General features: G+C 49.5%; 1 protein-coding gene across 11 annotated transcripts in view; it reads right to left on the bottom strand.

The window, feature by feature from the left end:
* Positions 1 to 18,162, bottom strand: part of ANKRD11 (ankyrin repeat domain containing 11) — a 170,251-nt gene that overhangs the window by 91,592 nt on the left and 60,497 nt on the right. Inside the window, exon 1 of one of the 11 annotated variants that reach the window (XM_068956292.1) lies at positions 10,986 to 13,607. The exons of the other annotated variants lie outside the window; for them this stretch is intronic. The gene's annotated coding sequence lies outside the window, so the exon portion shown is untranslated. Of the gene's footprint in view, positions 1 to 10,985; positions 13,608 to 18,162 lie in introns of those variants that run through there. 11 annotated transcript variants of the gene reach the window in all.

The following is an 18,162-nucleotide window of genomic DNA, read 5'->3' as shown; positions in this document are numbered from 1 at the left end:
TTTGCTGCTCAATGTTAAGATGACTTTGGGTCACATGCTCTGTAGCCTCAGGTTGCAACCTATATTCACATGACGTCATGTGTTCTTAGTGCATCCCAATCTGTTAAGCACTCACATTCCTTCCCAAATATATTTAGCATACATCTTGTAAACAAGTTTTACATCCTTTTGATCAGCTCTCTTTGCAGACTGCCTGTCCACAAAGTCAAGGGGAGGGGAGCAAGACTTCCTGTTCCACCGTTGCAGTCGCTCTCAGCAATGTGCTGCACTCAGCTCTCGTCTGCTCTCTGAGCCATGATGAAATTTGCTATTTTGGTTGCTTTTTCTTCATATATATGTAGCAAACAGGATGCGCTCTAGTCCAGACCCGTTGTTGATCTGAATGTATTTTTTACTCACTTCACACTGCCAGAGCAATTTGTTGCAGTATCTCCTCTTCTCGTGCCAAGATAGCCAGCTAAGAACTCTGTTCTTTAGCCAAACTTGCTACTAGGCTTTTCAGCGTCTTTGCTGTTTGTCTGAAAGCATTTCTCTTTTTTACAAAAAGACTTGCTTACTGCACACAGGAGTTCACTTTTTCTGTAAAACACACCTTCATGTTTTTTCCTGTTGCTTATTTGTTGAAGATAAATCTGGTTTCTGCTTTGTTTTTTAAACTGCCTACAGCGGAACAAGAACTTGCCCACAGGCGACTAGCCAAACGCTCACCAGCTCAAACTTCAGTTCACCTGGGGGTAACCTGATATACCCAAACCCTTGGTTCTCTGTTGCCAGCCTTTAAGAGGTACAACCGCACGCACCATCAACGAGCGCTGACACAAACGTACCCCTTCCTGATTCCAGCAATGTGACACCAGTGTAAGCTGCAAAAGGTTAGTACCCTCCTCCATTTCAAAAGAGCAAATATCCGCAAACGCTGGTGGCTGCTGTAAGCCTAAGCACCATGCGGACGGGCCACGGTCATCGCTTTGGCTCCCCTGTGACTTCAGCTGGCCCCCTCCCCGCTCCCCTTTGTGAGCGCGGCCCGGGAGCTCCCGGACCGCCCACGGCGGGCAGCCCGGCTGGAGCACGGCGAGCTTGTGCCGCCGGTTACCAATGCCCTGGTTTGCATATTCTGTTTCAAACACTACATGCTTCTACATGCTCAGCGTCAACGCAGGGAACAAACCGTCAAACCCAAATGAAGGCTTCCTAATATGAATTAGCAGCTATGCAGCAGGCTACCAGGTGCGCTGGAAAGACCCTGCAGGGATATTCTAGCGTCCATTGCAGCCCTCTCCCTTTCCAAACACTTCTAGTTCCTGTTCAAACTATTTTTCTTCAGCGGAGAGCAGCGCGCTGCTCAGTTCTCCCCCGGCAGTCCAGCGCTGCTTCCCCGCACCATCTGCGCGGGGAACAGGCAGCGCTCAGACAGAAACGCCTCACGTTCTTGAGCGAGACACGCCGTGAGGACCTGGCGGATTTAAGGATACTAAGCAGGGAGGAAAAATCACAGCATAGATTCTTCTGGGTTAAACCACTTGCAAATTCGAGAGAAAGCAATTTTTTCAACAAACAGAACATATCGCATGAAACTGTGGGTGTGCTACCTTTACAGATGCTCTGTGTGAACCAAAATTTGCTGAAATTATTACGGAAACATTCCACGTTCTCCCAAAATAAGCATCTTTGTGTATCTTTGCCTGGTTAAATTCTGAAAAAACTGCATAGTGGAGCACAGTTTCCATTTCCTAGTACACTCCTACCAGGGCTGCGCTTGCGAGCAAATGCACCGACCTTTTCTCAAAGAAATCAGTGTTTGCTGTTCCTTATAAAATTGCAGAATTTTGGCTCATTTCCATTTCACCCACTTTTGAATAAGACACTCCCCCGCCCCCACACACAACTGTTCCTTTCTGAAGGACGATAAGCTATCCAAAAAATAATGGGAACATTTTAGCTCCTCATTTCCTTTCTGGAAGGCACCGCTCCAGCAGCGGCACAGAGGAGGACAGGGAATTTTGGACCAACCTGTTGCAGGGAGCGCCTCGTGTTAACTCAGTACACCAAATTTCTCTTGACCTTAGACGATGTCATTTTTCAAGTGCTCCCCTCACTCCAGCTTTTCGATACATTTTGGGGGGGGGGGTGGATTTTAATTTTGTATTATTTGCCGGTGAATTACACCTCCAGCCCTTTAGGGAAGGCACTGCAGTTACTGGAAGGGTTGCCTCGTAACCTGGCTCTGTTTCTCTGTCACTGCTGATGTGGTACACAAAGAATGAGATTTTTCAATTTGTTTTGTCTACGAGCCAAAAATTCCTTTTAATAGCTTGAACATGGTGCCTGTGCTAGTCTCTCACCATTCCAGCTCAACTCTCACTTACAACAGTTACTGCCTACAACATGAAGTTGGCCTCCTTTTGCAGTAAAATAAGGCCAAACCAGCTTGAAAGCATGTTTGGAATCTGGAGATTAATTCCATGTAAACTAATGCATTCAAATGTCTTTGTGCAGCTTCAGAAAGAGCTGTCTGATCCAGAAGAGAAGTAGGGCAGCACATACCCATGCAATAAGGTGGGGAGGGAGTAAGAGCTGCCTCCATTTTGAAACTCTTTCCTTAAGCTCGCAACCATTAAGACAGACGTGCCCTGCCTAACCCAGATGACCACGCAGCAATTACGCCAAGTCCGGCCTTACAGCGTACATTTTAGCCTTCTCACCAGCTGGTCAGTACTATGGGTTTGCAACCAAAGGGGAGGTGGGGGTGTTAAAAAAGCCTAAAGAAAAGCAGAGCACTCCCATACCCTTCAGCAGGGAGGCAGGTCAGGAGGTCGGCAAGGCTCCCAAAGAAAGCCTCTCCCTAGGCCGGAGGGAAGCTTTTGTCTTCCAGAAAACGCGGGAGCAACAAAGCGGCCTGAGCACAGTGGAGAGATGCACAGTTCATTGCCTCCGTGGGATGAGTTCACCGCACACGGCACCCCCGGCCAGGGACGCGCCACCCGCAACCTTGCCCGGCGGCACCTCCGTGCGCGGCCCCCACCAGTGTCCCTCGCCGGGGCCGGTCCCCAGGGCTGCAGCACTGCCCCGGGCTAAGGCTCCTCACCCAGTTCTTCCACCACATCTCCCCCTCTCTCTCTCTGGGAGATAAATTATTCAGAACGAAACCATTTTCAGCTCTGCCGGGAGGCCGAGCCGCGCGGATGGGTGGTGTCGCCCAGGCAGCTGCGAGGGACGGGAGCAGAAGCCAGTTCCTGCACACAGGGCAAGTCACAAGCGCAAGTACAGCTGATGGCTCCTCCAGCCCAGGCGCCACGAAACACCCCTCTCCCACCGCCCGCTCCCCCGCTCGTCACAACAGTCCGCGGGGAGTCACCCGCGCAGAACGGTCCCCGAGTCCTGAGATATCTGGATGCAGCAGCGTACAAGGCTGCCGCTGCAGCCAGCTGGCGCGTAGGGACCGACGTCCCGCGTCCATACGTGGAAGACTCCCGCAAAGCCACGCAAGTCAGCGACGACCAACCCCAGCGCTCCGCGAAGCCGGGAGGATGCGCTGCGTTTCAGGAGCGTTTGCGCGACTGTATTTGAAGCCGAGCGCCAGCCTCTTGCAGTTCCAGCACAGCGCCAATTAACTCCCATTTTAAACACAACCAAACGCCCATATTCCTGTATTTTTTTTCCTGCTGACGCGATAGAAAGCAGCAGAAATAACGAAAGCTAAGCAGAATACGGTTTGCACGATGACCTTCGTACGCCAGGGCGGCCTGGTAAGCAATACAGGAGCCGCCGGGCCGCGGCCGGCCCCGGGAGCCACCCGTGCCGCGGGGCCCGGGGATGCTCCGCCGCCGGCAGCTCCCCCAGGGGCCGCGCTAAAAGGACCTTTCTTTTGGCAGGTTGTCTGAAATACGCTACTTCCCTACCGATCTTTTGCAGGACGTGCAGTCCTTAGAAACAGGTACTGGCACTTGCTACTCAGCCCACCGTACAGACATACGCAGGTGAAAGAGGAGAACATGAACCAAAAGGTAGTTCAAAGAAGAGTTTGCTTTGTTTTAAATGAGGATACAAAATAATTAAACGGCCTGGAAACTATTCTGCATTAAAAGTCACTACAGCACTAAAAATCTAGCGCTGACAGTTATGGGTGAAGCCCTTTAAAAGTTACCATGGTAGTTGATGCAGCTATTCGCCCACTCGTTCTTCAATAATGCTGGATTTTTTTTTTTTTTAATGCTATTCAACCACAAACAAGCAAATGTCGCTGAAGGAAAAAGTACTTTCTTGCACCATGAAAAATCCTCCATCCTTTATCTCTGCCACAAACACACAGCCAGGGAGGAGGCAGCAGGTAGCCCAGAGCCAAGGCAAACACGCAGCGCTGAACCGCGCTCGCTCTCTCCAGGGAGAGCAGGAAATTTAAGAAGCAGATTCAAGATTTCAGCATCCATTTCACTCTCCCTCCCCCTCCTAAACTCCAGCTCCCTGGGCCCCAAATGGATATTCAGATGCTCTGTCAGCTGAACGCGCCGTTCGCTTCCTCCCTCAAACACTAACTCAGCAAGCCTGGCAACACGTTAGATGTCAGACAAGAAAGCCAAGTATTTTTGGAATACGGCTTTTCTCCTTTTAATTAAACACACAGGTAGAGAGCAGCCTCGCACAGAAGCGGTGGCTCTTTAAAGCCAAACCCAGCAAGACTGACAGAGGCAAGTTGGAGCAAGACAAGACCCAAACAAAGGAAAGCAAACACCGGCTGCAAGGGAGGAGCAGGATACAACTGCATTGACCTGCCCAGCTATTATTTTCGCAATCAGCCCAAGGTCTCAAAACTCCTACAGCCAAAGCTAAGGCTTTGCTCACCCTACGAGCTGCCTTGCAGTAACTTCCCCAGCAGACGCAGCTCTTAGCCAACGTGCAGACAGTAAATTAAAACCTTTCACAAGCCCCGTTCAGCGGCAGTCACTGCCGACAGCTCCCCCCTCGCCTAGATAAACATCCCTTCCTTCCTCGGGGCCCCTTGCCCCGAGCCCCTTCCTGCGCAGCCCGGCGGCCGCGGCCCCCCGCCACCGGGCCGCGGGGAAGCGGCCGCAGCGGATGGCAGCGCCGCTTCCCTCCTCCCGCGAGCGCAAGACGGGGCCTGCGCGCCGCCGGGCGCGGGGCCGCTGCCAAAGCCTGCACCGGCAGCCTCAGCAACACGTACTGCTGGCTCTGCAAAGATAATATTCCTAGTTCTTAATCCAGTATAAATTATGTGTTACAATAAATACTCGCGCTAAAAACCTTGAGGCTTTACTAACAAAGCTCCGCTTGCAGACAGGCTGCCAGCTTTTGAAAACTGGTTTAATCAGCTGCAGAAGTCGCTGCCCTGCTCAGGGAGCACGTTGGGAGCTGGACAGCCGCGGTCCGCGGGCAGCGCGCCCCGGGGGAACGGGAGCTCTCGCGCTGCTGCGGCCGCTTCCACTTCACGTAGCCCGCAAAGGGGCAAGCTCTGCGTTCAAGCGCGTTCACGGGCAGCGCCCCAGCAAGCTGCAAGGCAACGACTTTCAAGATAAATCAAGGACGTGCTTCTGCGGGGTCAGGCTGCCGGACGCCGGCTTGGTCGAACCGAAATGAAAGCTAAAAACGCGCTACGGTCGTTTCCATTGTTCCCTTCCCGCTAGCCGCTCTCTCCGCTGTCCTTCCCAGGCCTGGCAGGCTCAGCTGTGACTCTTTGTGCCTCTCTTTCATTGCCTTCTGCTTCTGTTTGTCCTTTTGATCTCCGCTTCTCAGCTTGTGTTTGCTGCTGCCTCTCCCATCCCCCACTCCTTATTTCCACTTGCATTAGGGGACGAGGCAGAAGCGCTCCAAGGATGAACAATGCGTTTTAGCTGAGAAGGCTTTGAAGCGGAATTGTTATTTACTGAGAGATTCCCCAGTCTCCAACTGCAGCAAAATAGTATTTTACCCCCACCAAAGCATTTGCTGTTTATTCTTAGTGGGAAGCAATTAAAAAAGCTGATGGTACATTAAATGCATAAAAACATGATGAGGAACACAGGAGTAGGATCACTTGGAAAAAAAAAAAAAAAGACCCCACCGCACAGACAACCACACCTGCCACCGAGCCGGAGTTTCTAGGAGGAATTATTTCGGAACGCCACTGCAAAGCTTCCAGCTACTGTACGTACAGGTTAATGCTTCAACAAATTCCTCAAGGGCACTGTATGCAAACACGTTACTTTGTACTTTCTGTACAAACATGTTTTCCTGCAATATTGAGTAGGAAAGCATACCAAATACCTACTTTCCCGTCCGAGTTCCTCTGACTCCAAAGCCTGATTTTAGTTAAGGCGCACACTTAAAGATTTAAGTGCTGAAACTCTTCAAGCTGAGCAAGTAAAACCAAGGGACAATTCACAACAAGACAGCTCCTCCCCCATCGCCGCTTCCCAGCGGAGCCGGGAACAGCAGCCTTTCCTGTTTGCCCGGGGCCTGCCGCCGCTCACACGCCACTCAAAGCCAGATCGCTACGGAGAGACTTTCCAGCAGCAGCATCTCCCCAGGACGATCCCCAGTTTGGGCAACGTTATCTATCAACGAAGAGGCAAGAAAGGAGATAAAACACAAAGTCTCATGAGCTGCAGAGATAAGATTTTACTTCTTTGGTATGCTCAGCGCGGCGCTGCACCACCGGGAGACCACGACCGCCAGCCCAGGCGAGCGCGGCAGCTCCGCGGCCAGGGGTGCCGCCGCGCCGGCCCCCGGCCAAGCCCCCACCCCAGCCCCGGCCGGGGGAAACCAAAGCAGCCGAGAAAGGCGGCCGGCGGCCAGGCCGGGCCCGGCCTCCCCGCCGGCCCGACCCCAGCGCCGCTCGCAGTAACGCGGCAGCACAGGAAGGGGAAAGGCCAGGACAAACCTTTCAGGTCTACGTCAGGAAAAGTTCATAACCTTCACACTTAAGGCAGAAATTAAAAAAAACCCCACCATACTCTTGGGAGAACAGCAGCGCCTCACAGGCCGCCGGCACCGCAGGACCTGAACGCCTAAAACCCTCGGCCGGCGCCGAACAGGGCGCTGCTGCCAAGCGGTCCACGCGCGGGAAGGGGGAGCTCGGCTAGCAGAGCCGATTTCTGGAGGCTCAAAGGTGAATTCAAACAATTTAAACCTCAGCTCATGCAAAGCGTACAATTATTTTTTTCATCCCAGACAGGAACATTTTCAAGCCGACTGACCAAACAAAGAAAGCATAAAACAGCTGAGGCTAAATTATGCCACTCTGGCTGCAAGCTGTAATCTCTGTTATTCAAAATTCGAGATTTGCAGGCTATAGAGGAGGTTTAGGAGCTGTTAATCAATGACTGAAATGAAAGATAATGCTTTACATGATGGGCAGAGAGCTTCCTTAGAGGGAAGAGATTCACTCTGTCTATCACAGCTCTCAGCCCCGCGAGTTTATTTCATTTCCACCATTAGACCTTAAATAATTTAAGATAATACTCAGCCGCTAACATACTACAATTTTAGGGTCTGCAAAGAGTTTTTATTTTTATGGAATAAAGATCTCCCCCCAAAAAAAAAAAAAAGAAAACCGCATGGCACACGCTGCAACCAGCACACGGCGGCCTTTAAAGACCACGGGTGCTAGAAAATGAGAGTGATGAAAAGCTGACTAGACAGAAGGAAAGCCCACGGTCGAGGTTTAGCTGTGCAGGCCCCATTTAATAAAAGGGCAGAGAGAAACTGAAGCACAAATTATGTTATTTAAGTACTTCAAAAATCCGACAGTCTAACATGAAATAGCTTTGTAGATCAGATATTTTCCTAATCTACTTTGTTAAGAGAAAAGCAGAGTCTTAAAAACCTTAAAAGAACTCCATCAACACGCATATATGCTACCACTAATGCATAGTTTTGATCACAGATACTTCAGGCAGCTGGTTTTAATGCTACTACTTTTATCCCCAGAAGTTTAAAACACCCAGGGCACCCAGGAATAAATTGACATTAGACAAAGGACCAGTTTGAATTTTGGTCACAGCTGCAGTATTTGATCTGAATTCTTAAGGAAAAGGTGAAGCTTTTTATTTCCCAAATGCCACAGATTTTAACGCATATCAAAGCATATAAACACATACAAAAGCATGGAAACACTTCCTTAACAAACGCTACCTGTATTAGTAAGTATCCACATTGATGATCTCACCAGCAGCCAGAAATAAAAAGCAAGTAGCGACCCTGTGTTAACCTCATCTTGCAGGACCACAGTAGCATTGGGTTACTGGTAGTCTTGGAGCGAGACGCACATAAGGATGAAATTCAAAATCAGCACGTGATCCTAATACTGCATACTTCTTACTACTATTTACTACTACTTCAACCCATGTGCATCTTGAAGACTCCCAAGTCACACATTTACTAGATAGTCTCATTTATCCTCCGAGTAAATACTCGAAACCGCTTTTTATTATAAAGATGCAATTATGGCATTTGAATAAGCAGATTTCAGAAAGAGTGAGCTAACATGCCTGAATTAAGGCACATAAGCATGCACTGTGCATATGTGTTAAAAACATGAAATTTCCAGTGGAGCAGTAATTACATAAAGTATGTTGCCTAATTGCTCTGAATTCCTTCAAAAAGAAAATTACACATTTCACATGGAGTAATCTTACAACAAAACTGTTGAGAATTAAAATATTTTTCCAGTTACTATGACAAAAATGCTTCAATCTATCTTCTCTTTTAAACAGAAGTGAAGAAAATTTCCAGATTACAGCAAGCGAGGTTTGTTGCCAGATTTTCAAGGTTAATTGATAGGACCATTTTAAAGCTTGCTATGATCCAAAATAAACTGAGCTAAACTTGAGTACGTGAGATTATTACGTTCCCACCATTCTCGTGCGTGTACAAACCTCTTCAGTCTCAATTTTGAAACAAGGTGGATTTGTATCACCCTCTTCCTTCCTTAACCAGTTTCGAGGTAGAAGCAAAAACTCTGTTAAATTTTTACCTTTAGAAAATTTTAACTCCAACACTTTTAAGGGCACTGGTGCCAGCCTTCTCCGAAGCCATCTCCACATGCTCACAGAAAGAAGCAAAAAGCCCCCCCAGTCGCCGGTTACACATCAACACCACTCGCCCTTAAAGGCGCGCAACATTCATGTATCTACCAGCACAGTCGATCTTTTTTAAACTAAAGATTAGCATGAACTCAAGCTCTACACAGCCGCAGAGAAAAAGGGTTCAGACAATCTCGCGAAGTCGGCGGCGTTTTCGGCCCCCGCTGCCGCCGAGCGGGGCCACCCGCGGGGCGGCCGCAGCCCCGGCCGGAAGGACGCGCGCGTCCCGGAGCTGCCGCTGCCGGGAAGTCCCAGAATAGCGCTGGGGGAGCCGCTCTGGGCCCGCTAGCGACTGAAGCTCCGTTCAAGGCGCCTAAGGTTTCTCGTGAGAAGCATTAGGAATTACGGTTTGAGAAAGGAAGAAACATCTGCCGGGTCGCAGGAAGTTATCCGCGTTCAGAGAAGGGCGCAGGAAGAGAAGCCCTCTGCAGATTTTCAGTGGCGCACAGATCCGACTAGCATCCCTAAGCCGGCACGAATCACGGCTCTTGACATCAACACAAAAAACGTCCACAGCATCCTCCGTGTAAATTATTCTTTCTGGCACAAGTGGGACACCAGTTCAATCCCTGATCACGTGGCAAAAGGGATTAGCCTGTGCTTGGGGCAGAGGAGCGGCGGTGGGAGCCCCCGGCTGGGAACGGGCCTCGGCCGGCCGCCAGACCGGCTCTCCGTCGTCGCGCGACCCCGCCGAGCCCCCCTCGTTTAACCGCTTTGCGACATCCGTTGGAGTCCCAGCAATCTAGCGTTTTAGAAAAGATGTAAAATATTCACCGCCCACTGTCAGTCATGGAGGTGAGTAGGTCTGAGCACGCCACTACATTTTCAAAGCAATTGGGCAAGGTTGCTTTATTTTCTTTCTTTTGCGTGGCTACAAAGAAAGCATTCATGCCTTCATCAAAAATCTCCCTGTTTTCAGTGGCTTTGCTCTGAAAAAAGCAAAGTTAAAAAAAGAAATCACGACACTGCAAACCGTCGTCTTCGTAAAAATTGGTTTTAAACACCCACTCAGTTGAATCTGCGCTACAGGCGGCGAGATGAAGTTTGCACACTTCTTCAGGTGCTCACCTTTTCCCTAAGCGCACAGCAAGCTTCGAACACGACCTCTAGCTGCAGGGTAAGGCCTCCTAACAGGAACGCCTTTTGCTTCATTCAAAGCTTTTTCCCCTCAGATCATTAAGAGGGGGCTACGAAGCGGCGGCGGCGGCTCTTTCACTGCGTGGCCGTTCGCGGGAGGCCACCCGCACGACGGCCCTCGGGCGCCAACGCCGGCGGGGCCGCGCAGGGGGGCAGGAAGGCCGGAGCGCGCCAGGCGGCCTCGGGCAGACCCCGGGCGCGGGGCGGGCCGCGCTGGGAGCTCCTCAGCCAAGCCCCACGCGAAGCCCGGCGCTGACGCCGTAAAGCCGTTCTATTTTTACCAGCCAATGGGTTCGGCGCCTGGCTGAGCGGGAGCCCGTTTGCCCGCTCCCAGAGCGCTCGGCCCCGAGCACGAAGCGGGTGAGACGGCTCCGAGGCCGGGGCCTCTGCCGAGAGCGACACGCACAACCCCAGAAGAGGACCCCCCCCCCCCCCTTCCCAGCCCAGCTCCGATTTTTTTTGGTGGGGGGAAGCCCATCAGAACCCCCAGAAAGACCCGAGCACCTAACCAGGTTTCCCAGGGCTTATTTTGTCGTTTCTCTCCGCCAGAATGACGTTTGCCCGCACCGCAGACCCCCCCCCAGGTCAGCTCCCGCTTCCCCACACAAGCCACCAGCGCACACCAAATTCCTTCTCAAATAAGGTCAATTTTTAAAGACAGTAAAAGCTTAAGGCAAATAAAAATATTCAAATTATTCAACGCACGTCACCAGTTTTCACTGGGCTTTCAGATGTTTCACAGAGTTTCTTGAAGCTGAATGCCAGGAATACCTGCTGAAATTACCAGGCAACGCTGGCCTTCCGAGCGCTTTCTCCATTTTCTCAGGCTTCCTTCCTGGCTCCACTCCAGCATTCCCATCTCTTACAGAAGATCCTGTTTTCCTTCATCGCCTGGATTGTCTCCTCCTCTTCCTTCTCATTGCCACCCACTCATTTTTTCATCTTTCCCAATATTGTATTTGCTACATCCTCTCCTGCTGGAGCGATCGCTCCCCGTGCCGCCCCGCACCATCTCCGTACAGAGCAGAAAGGCTGCAGCGACAAACCGCCCACGCGCGCTGACTTCACGCTCCTCTACGCACCAGCCTCGCGGAGCAGACCACACACTGCAGAGCCAGACAGGCAGTGTGTTTGCACATGCTAACGTCCAGGATAACGCCCAGGTCGGAAGTTTTTTTCTAGCCTGCACCCTTGTAGCTGCTCAGCAAGGAACGGACACCTATGGAGCCATTTTTTCCTGACCGGCAGAGGGGCTACCTCTTCCCAACCAGTCCGACCGTGGGCCTCGCTGGGATCCTAGCTCTGCCCAAACCACTCGAGCTGCTCCATCAGCTCCACAAAAACAAGCTTATCTTCCTAACTGCCCACAGTGCAGCTCTGTGTTATTTTGCCAGCTGGGCTGACTACCCCACTCCGGGCGCCCACCTCCGCGCTGCCATCCTCGCATGCCTTACCCACACAGCCTCATTCTCCCTTGAGCAGTTCCATGTCTCTCCCATTTGTTTGAGAAATTCCCTGATAAAAATCGAAACTGCCAGCCCCTACCGGCTCTTAGAGACTCACCTCTGCCAGGACACCCAGGAAACTCAGTTTGCTGAGAACAGCAAAACAAGCAACAAGCTGTGCCTTGGCTTTTTCCTCCTTCCTTTCCTCTAACCTGGATCAGGAAAGCCACGTACAATTAAGAGCTCCTACAAGCCTCCTCCACGCTGATCCGATTGCAAAGCAGATCCGTATCTCCCCCCTCACCTGCAGTTTGATACTATCTTCTCTAAAAACTTACATTCTCTTTCATGCTGGGTACTGCATTAAGCACAATAATCCCGATGCTAAAAGCTATCAAGCATATTACTTATGAAGTAGCAGCGTAATCGATCTGAAACTTCCGCTGACTTTGGCCGTCTGCCTTCTGCGACCAGAACGAAAGCAGCGGCAGCTTCTGCAGCCCCGCTGGTTCCTGGCTACAGCCACGCGCTAGAAACAGCAGGCCCCACGAAGCTAAGGTCTTCGGGGCCTGAGCGCAGAACAGGCTCGGGCTATTTTGCTGTTGTTGTTATCACCAGGCTAGGTGGACAGTCACTTGGCAAAACACATTACACTGCAAGCCAGCACGATCACCACAATGCGCAGCTCCACCTCCCTTGGTCACTCATCCTGTGTGACAAACTGAACCAAGAACAAACAGCTAGAAAACTAGCATTCTCACCCCTTTTTTGGCAGGGGGAGGAAGGGATATTTTTCTTTTTAAGCATTCAAACTATATTCTCTGACACAAGCCTGCGCCTATCCTACAGTCTCCGCTAGCGCTACTGCAGGAACAGAGACGCTTAGAGCAAGTTGCGGATCTGATTTTGTCCCGCGCAAAGGGACGATGCCAAACATGTTGCACGTTAGGAAACTGCAAACTCCCCCAGCGCCTCTGAGGGCCACACTCACAGTGCCACCCATCCAAGCCCTGCTTCCATACAACACAGTGCCATCGCGACAGAGGAGATCCCTGCCAGCAGCAAAGCTGTCTAGGCGCTCTTCAGAGGAATGCTAAGCATTTGACAAGTGTCTGGGTCATTTTTCTCACATCATATCTTCGTAACGTTCCTCAAAGCAGCATCCCAGCACTCTCCCGCTGACTTTACGAAGGGGACATGGCTCACCTTGGGAGGTGGCAAGTCGGCAGACACAGGCATGCAACGTTGAGCAAAGCTTTGCTCGTGAGTTAACAACACGCATCCAGAAGAGATTCCAAAGTGACCTGAGCAACATAGTTTTCAGCCTTTGTACAAAAAATCCTGAGCTGTTTGTAGTCAGCCACCAGAGCTAATTTTCACCTGGTTGCAAGTGAAAAGCGATGCATCACACACACAGTCCTATGAAGCAGCTACACCCACTTTCCTTCACCCAAGATTTACAAAGATTGTTGATTCATCTTAATACTCAGGTGGAATCTGCTGACTGATGTTTTGACTAAAAAGTCTTAAGCACATATTTAAAACACTCAAGACAACATCCAGACAGAAAAGCTGCACTGAGACCGTAAAACTTTATTATAAGAACCAAAGTTGTAAAGTACTTGGACAGTCTGTATGGCAGTCATCAGGGAAGACCATAATGCACTAGGACCACTAAGTGGTATCTCTGAAAACTGACCTTAAAAATAAATGAAACCAAACACATTCTTTTTAGCAGTTCCTCGTTGCATTTCAGCAGCCTCCTGCCTATGACCTGTACCTGTGGCTCAGTGGTGCCCGTTACCGTTCTGCCGCTCACCAGCGTGCCAGCTTCCCTCATGGCACAGGCCAGAATTACAGCGGAGGTGAGGGAAGGCCAGGACCAGAGCTGTGAGGTACCATCTGCTCTGCCAGTCCTCTGAGCGTCGCAGCTTTCATAAACTTGCAAAGAGAACAAATAGGCAGCGTTACTCCTCACCAGCTGCAGCTGGGGAGCTGCGCGGGCACAGGCAGACGCCCTCCAAGGAGCTCTCCACATCAGCTTCCCCAGGACCAGCACAGCAGAAAGGTATTACATCAGGTAGGAGTTTCTGAAATAAAAATCTGTATTTGCTAATATACTACACACGAAAAAAGGAAAGGTTCACGTTCAGTAACTAGGAGGATGAACAAAGTTTACGTTGGCGTGAAAGGAAGTCTCAAAAACAAGCCGGCCTGGCAGAGAGGATGAGGTCGGGGAGAGAAGCCTGAGCAAGACGCAGGAAGGAGAAGCAAGTGTGGAACCGAATGCTGCCCAGATGCGGCGGGGCGGGCAGCCAGGCCAGGCTCAGACCGAGCTCGAGCTGACGGCAGCTGGAAGCCTACGAAGCCTAACAGATGAAATCAAAGATGGCTGTGGCAGCAGACTGTAAGGATGAACCACAGCTGTGAGAGAAAGAGGATGGTGCAGGGAAGATGGACAAGGGCTTTCACAGTAGAAATGCACTTATTCAGAGTTCCCAAACCACAGGCCTGAAGCGTGCTAACGTCCTGCGGCAATCCGCACGGGCGACAAAGGAAGGCGAGGAACCCGGGCGGGGGCTTGAAAGGTCAGCCAAGGGCTGCAATTAAAAAAGAAGGGTAAAGCTAGAATTTGGGAACTGGGTAAGCGTGAACAAATGACAAATCACTGTCAATCACTAGAAGACATATATGCTCATATATGAGTTTTATGGTTTTTTCCTTAAGACACTGGCTATGCAAACTAGTTAAAATTTATCTACAGCAGAGAGTTCCAGTACTGTGTAGGACTGGAAAGGTTTCCAGGAAGTCCACACGCTCCCTCAAGGCAAGCAGATGCGTTTGCATGTGCCTAAGCCAGTCAGTACCACCGGTGTTTACAGATTCTTCCTCAGGTCTGACGCTTTGCTTAATACCAATTTGACTTAAAGAGGATGGTCTGTTTCAAAGAGACATTGCTTACAAACCAAAAACAATGTGAAGGCTTGACATGGCACCATATGCTGATTCTCAACTGCTAGAATGAACTTCTATATACTGGCAAATAAAAAGCTTTGCTTATGTTCAACAGCATCTACATTTCTTCTAATAAACTAGACAGAGCCAGAATCAGAGGCCTCCTGAAAAATCTTGTACACGGAGACTGTCTCTCCGTCACGGAGAACTCCTTTTTTAGAGCTTCCAGTGATCAGCCCAAAGCTTATGGTCTCTTAAGCTGAACTTCTTGCTCCACAGATCCCTTTTTTAAGATTGTGAATGACCCTGCTATTTATTGCTGGGCTTTGTAATTTACAAGATACAACAGCAAAAGTGCTCAACCAAATTACAGGTGGCATTTGACGTCCACCTCCTACCTGAGTCCCAGGACCTCATTCATACAACCGGAGCTTTAGAGGTAGCACTGCTACAAGCTGCTAGCAATGATAAGAGCACTACCAGACCAACAGTCGGTTGCTCTTGCAATCATTTAAGCTAGACCCTTTCCAGGCACTGCCCGTGCACTGTTTGGGTTCCTTACTGGTGCTAGCAATGGTGGGGACAAGGATAACATTAAGTTTTCTATAGCTTTCAAGGAAGATGGGGTCTGAGTCCGGCACATTTGGAACAGCACAAAGCAGGACCAGGAACAGATGTTCCTCGAAACGAAGCATCTCCCAGCTCCCACTGGCTGAACACAACAGAAACCCCTGCCTGGCGCAGAAGCAAGATACCATCTATGTGCAGCATATTTCCTCTTTTAAAGGCACTATTGGCTGGCATGCTTTAAGCTCTACCATTTTTCAAAGACCAACAAGCCCATACTCACAGTGGTAAAAGATACCTGCATGACCTCAAGAACATCAGCTTTCAGTGGCCACCATTGCTCAAGACTTTTGTTCAACTCTATTCACTGGAGGAATATACCAATTAATGAAAGAGCAACAAGATGTTCAGGAGATGTTTCCACATCTGCCCTAGAGGTGGTATTGCCATTGACTCATCTGTCACCTACACAGCTTCTTCCCTCAGCATAGCTCAGCTGCGGGGCCTGTGCCCAGCCTAGCTGTTAGTTCAATACTGCGACTACTTTGTTAGGTAAGTTACCTAGCTTAAAATTTATGTGGCTAAAAAGTCAGTTTTTAACCCAGATGGGGTACCCAGTCCAGTATGCCACTGAGCCACATAAACCTTTGTGCCAGCACAGCTGGCAGAGGGGCTGAGATGAGCTTATTTCTTTCTGTGGTGTCTGCTTTAAGTGTTTGCTGAACTGTGGTCTCAATAGGAGCATCCGGATGAAGCAGATTTGGAACTACACAACAGCCAACACCTCCAGACTGTGAAGAGGAGCAGAAATGACCAGAAGGAAGTGGCACTAAGGGGAACAGGAGCTTCCCTGGACCCTCACACAGTCAAGGCTGTAACGAAGGTGGTAGTTCCCTTCTATTTTTGAAACTCGCAAATGAAGGTTCCTTCAACTTGGTGCAGGACTCGACTTAGATTTGGTAATGGCTTTCTCATAACATAGGAGACGTATAGAAACAGAAGAAGGTAAAAGGGAGAGTAACCAATTAGGCTATGTTCTTTTTAGCGGGTCCTTCTGGAGATTGAGGCCACCAGGGAATTCAGCGAGAGAGGGAAGCAGCTCACAATGCGGAGCGCCGCGGCTGCGCTAGCCGGGCCCCTCGCAGTACAATGGGCTTCTGTGCCGAGCAACCGCCTGACCTGACACAGGAGGTTTCATCTGAGGCTTCCTGCAAAGCAACGCAGAGCCCACTGAAGCTGGCAAACGTCCCCTTAAAGACCATCTTGTGCACGGCAAGACTGTGCTTGGTATTTAGTTTTTAATATCTAATTAGTAGTTAGGAGCACAACATCGGAAGCAGGTCATCAGCCAAGGATCCTCATTCTCAGCAGCAATGTAAGAACGGGACTTTCAGGCGTAGCTATTGTCACAGATCTCTTGTTAAAAACAACCTCATCACCATGTTTCCCTGCCTCCTAAGGGGGAAAAAGCTGCTTCAGACGCATCAATCTCAAACTCAAGTTTCAGTATCCTGAGGTTATCAAAAAGCTGACCATGTGCAATAGGTGACAAAAAAATACTAACACGTGCCCCGCACAAAAGCGCAAAGAGAGCAGAGCAGGGGAACTCTCCCCTCATGCGTTTTAACAATAAGCTTTCAAGTACACAAGTACATATGTATAATAAGAAAGTCATGTTTATCTAGTTACATCAACCTCGTTACTTTTGGCTTCCAGCGCAAGTGTCGTTCAAGGGGCTGGGGAAAGAGAGGGGCTGTTCGCTTGCCGTTTTCCAGTTTTCTGCGGAAGCTATTTCCTTATCATCTTACAACCACCATTATTGCCCCCCTTCCCCCTTGTAATTTTTCCCCTCAATGACTATAGTTTGTTCTACAGGCAACTCAGCCTCTCATTTTGTGGGAATAGCCCCTCGTTTGGGCATCCACACCCCCTCGCTCCTGCGCCTGCCTCCACTCACCTCCTGCTGCCGCCTGGACAGGGACTGAGCCGCAGCATGTTGCTCCCGCACTGCACTGCCCAGGGGCTGCCAGCAGCAAACGTGATCGTGTTTTGCTGATGCTGCAGTTGCCACTAAGGAAATATTATTGTGCAACCCTTATTAAGTAATACAGTGTTGAGCATGCTTTAAGGCTGGTTATCAACTCCCGCAACACGACTAAGAAAATTCTTTTTCTTCCTTTATCCAGAACAAGCTAGAAATGGCACTTTTTTTTATCCTTGGAAGCGTTTTAAGATTTTATTGAAACATTAACTATTGAGCTTTGTAACAGTTGCAAACACGTACACAAAGAACTTAAGATCAAGTTCTCTCTCTCTAAGCCTAACAAAGCAAGAATAAATAGCAAGTTTCACAAACTATCTAGATGTAGTAGCAATATCACAGTTTTCACAAGTAAGAAATTCCAATGAGTAATGTTGTAACCACCCAAAAAGGGCAAGTTTGTGCTACATAACGGTATGCTCTTTATTTTTTCAGCTTTGAAACAGCTTGTGGGAATACCTGCACTTTCGCAAAGGTACACCCAATCCAGCCGAGTCTGTTCTCTACCTTTTGCTTTAACCTCACTGAACTTCAATTTCCACGTTTATCTAGAAACCTGTACCGTGTTGCTTTTAGCTGGCAGAAGACAAAAAAAAAGTTAACTTTGTATTACTAAATATGGGAAAAATACCGGACTCCCCTATATCGAAACATTTTCCAGTCACGCCCACCAACCCAAAGCTACTCTTCAGAGAGGACCAGTCGCACGCAAGGCTCCATGATATTTACAGACATAAGAAATCCTTGCGAGAAGACGAACATTACACAGAAAGTTTCCCCAAAAAGGAAACTTTGAACGAGAACTGAATTTTATCTGCAAACGTAACCAGAAAGTTCCTCAAAACTAACAGAGATATTTATACAATGCACTATATTGGATCTATTCAAGACACGTTTTTAACTATCCTGAGAACCACTCTCCAATTTCCAGGAGGCAGGC

Source organism: Struthio camelus, chromosome 10, assembly GCF_040807025.1.
Source record: "Struthio camelus isolate bStrCam1 chromosome 10, bStrCam1.hap1, whole genome shotgun sequence".
Taxonomy (NCBI): domain Eukaryota; kingdom Metazoa; phylum Chordata; class Aves; order Struthioniformes; family Struthionidae; genus Struthio; species Struthio camelus.
The sequence above is the reverse complement of the archived record's forward strand: the minus strand, read 5'-3'. Positions and strand labels throughout refer to the sequence as shown.